Genomic DNA, 3,677 nt, shown 5'->3' with positions numbered 1-3,677 from the left:
GGCAACAGGGGTGATGGGGGGAGGGGAAGGGGGATGGGCATGGGGGAGGGTACTTGTTGGGATGAGCACTGGGTGTTATATGTAAACCAACTTGACAATAAACTATCAAAAAGTTACTAACCAACTTGACAATAAACTATCAAAAGTTCCATATATATATATATGGAAACAAATGAAAATGAAAACACAATTCTAGCTCTATAGGATGTGGCAAAAGCAGTCCTAAGAGGAAAGTACATTACACTCCAGGTCTATTTCGAGAAATTAGAAAAAACACAAATGCAAAATCTAACAGAGCACCTAAAGCAATTAGAGGGAGAGCAAAAAGAACACTCCAAACCCAGTAGAAGAAGAGAAATAATAAAAATCAGGGCAGAAATAAACAATATAGAATCCAAAAAAACAGCTGAACAGTTCAATGAAACCAAGAGTTGGTTTTTTGAAAAAATAAACAATTGACAAACTTGTAGCCAGGCTTCTCAAATAGAAAAGAGACAGCACTCAAATAGACAAAATCATGAATGAAAATGAACTTATTACAACAAATCACTCAGAAATAGAAGGAAGTATCAGGGAATACTATGAAAAATTATATGGTAACAAACTGGACAACTTAGAAGGAATGGACAAATGCCTAAACACACACTCACTACCAAAATTCACAGGGGAAGAAATAGAAAATCTGAACAGACCCATAACTAGTGAAGATACTGAATCCGTTATCAAAAATCTCCCAAAATTAAGAGCCCTGGGCCAGATGGCTTCCCTGGGGAATTCTACCAGACATTTAAAACAGAATTAATACCCATTCTTCTCAAGCTATTTCAAAAAATAGAAATCGAAGTAAAACTTCTGGACTCATTTTATGAAGCCATCATCACTTTGATTCTAAAGCCAGACAGAGACCCAGCAAAAAAAGAGAACTACAGGCCAATATCCTTGATGAATACGGATGCAACAATCTTCAACAAGATAGTTGCAAATCGAATTCAACAGCATATAAAAATAATTATCCACCATGATCAAGTGGGATTCATTCCTCGGTAACTGGGCTGGTTCAATATTGGAAATCAACGTGATACATCACATCAACAACAAAAAAAAGATAAAAATCATATGATCCTGTCCATAGATGCAGAAAAAGCATTTGACAAAATACAGCATCCTTTCTTAATAAAGACCCTCGATATGTCGTGGGGATGAGCACTGAGTGTTATGTGGAAACTAATTTGACAATAAACTATTAAAAAAAAAAAAGACCCTCGAGAAAGTCGGGATAGAAGGAACTTACTTAAACATCATAAAAGCCATCTATGAGAAGCCCTCAGCTAACATCATCCTCAATGGGGAAAAACTGAGAGCTTCCCCCTGAGATCAGGAACACGACAGGGATGTCCACTCTCACCACTGTTGTTTAACATAGTGCTGGAAGTCCTAGCATCAGCCATCAGACAACAAAAGGAAATTAAAGGCAGCAGAATTGGCAAAGAAGAAGTCACTTTCATGTTTTGCAGATGACATGAGACTCTACATAGAAAAACCAACAGACTCCACCAGAAGCCTACTAGAACTGATCCAAGAATTCAACACAGTTGCAGGGTACAAAATCAACGTACAGAAATCGTTTGCATTTTTATACACCAACAATGTAGCAAAAGAAAGAGAAATCAAGAAACTGATCCCATTCACAATTGCACAAGAAACCATAAAATACCTAGGAATAAACCTAACCAAGGATATAAGAGATCTGTATGATGAAAACTATAGAAAACTTATGAAGGAAATTGAAGAAGACACAAATAAATGGAAAACATTCCACGCTCATTGATTGGAAGAATAAATATAGTTAAAATGTCATTAGTACTCAAAGCAATCTACACATTCAGTGCAATCCCAATCAAAATACNACATGGATGGAACTTGAGAGTGTTATGCTGAGTGAAATAAGTCAGGCAGAGAAGGACAGCTACCATATGTTTGCACGTATAGGAGGATTAGGAGGAACTTACCGGAGGACCGTGGGGGAGATGAAGGGGGAAAATAGTGAGGGAGAGAGAGGGAGGCAAACCATGAGAGACTCTTGAATGCCGAGAACAAACTGAGGGTTGATGATGGTGGGGAGTGGGGAAGGGAGCTGATGGGCATGGAGGAGGACACTTGGGATGAGCACTGGGTGTTTTTGGAAAACAACTTGACAATAAACTATTTATAAAAAAAATTTACAATAGAACAACCGTACGCCCCAGCGACCGCACTAATAGGTATTTTATCAAGGGATCCAGGTATGCTGTTTTGAAGGGACACATGCCATCCAATATTCATTGAAGCACTATCAACAGGAACCAAAACATGGAAATAGCCTAAATGTCTATCAGCTGGTGAATGGATCAAGAAGATGTGGTTTACCTATACAATGGAATAGTACATGGCAAAGAGAAAGAATGAAATCTGGCCATTTGTAGCAACATGGACGGAACTCGAGGTTGTTATGCTAAGTGAAAGAAGTCAGGCAGACAAAAGCAGATACCATATGTTTTCGCTCATGTGTGTAACAGGAGGACATTAACAGAGGATCATGGGGGTGGGGTAGGGAAAAATAGTTAAGGAGAGGGAGGGAGGCAAACCATAAGAGACTCTTCAGTACTGAAAACAAACTGAGGGTTGATGCAGGTGGGGAAGAGGGGGAAAGGAGTGATGGGCATTGGAGGAGGGCACTTTTGGGATGAGCACTGGGTGTTTTATAGAAACCAACTTGGCAAGAAATGATTTAAAAAACCCTAAAAATTAAAAAAAAGAATTTCCGTCCTTCCAATGCGTGAGTATGCAATGTCTTACGATTTATTTGCATCATCTTCAATTACTGTCACCAGTGTTTTATAGTTTTCAGTGTGTAGGTCCTTGACCTCTTAGGTGTGGTTTATTCTTAGATATCTTATGGGAGAGATATGTAAATAGGAGAGAGTCTCTCTCTCGGAGAGACTGTAAATAGGACACATTGCTGAATTTCTGTTTTGCTGCTTCATCATTGGTGTATAGAAATGCAACAAATTTCCGTACATTGATTTTGTATTCTGCAACTTTCCTGAATTCCTCAATCAGTTCAAACAGTGTTTCACTGGTCCTTTGGGTTTCCTGAATGGAGTATCCTGTCGTCTGGAGAGAGCGAAAGTTTTACTTCTGCCTTGCCAATTTGCATGCCTTTTATTGCTATTTGTTGTCTGATTGCTGTGGGTAGAAAGGCTAGTACTATGTGAAATAACCGTGGTGAGAGTGGACATTACTGTCTTCTCCCAGAAAGTAGAGGAAAATCTGTCTTTCCCCATTGAGAATGATATTAGTTGTTTTAGTTATGGGTTTATCACAGATGGCCTTTATCATGTTGACTTATGTTCCCTCTATCCCTACTTTGTTGAGGGTTTTTATCAACAATGGATGTTGTACTTTGTCAAATGCATTTTCTCTCTATATTGAAATGTCCAAATAGTCGTTATAATTTCTTTTATTAATGTGGTGTATTACGTTGATTGATTTGTGACTCTTGAATACTCAGGAATAAATCTCGCTTGGTCATGTGGAATGCTGTTTTGTTTTGTTTTGTTTTGCTTTGCTTTGCTTTGCTTTGCCGTCTTTTCTTCCTTGGTTGGTTTGCTTTTAATGTAATGTTGGGTTTGATTTGC

The sequence above is a fragment of the Crocuta crocuta genome, unplaced genomic scaffold, assembly GCF_008692635.1.
Source record: "Crocuta crocuta isolate KB4526 unplaced genomic scaffold, BGI_CrCroc_1.0 scaffold797, whole genome shotgun sequence".
Classification (NCBI taxonomy): Eukaryota; Metazoa; Chordata; class Mammalia; order Carnivora; family Hyaenidae; genus Crocuta; species Crocuta crocuta.
Note: the sequence above shows the minus strand (reverse complement) of the source record.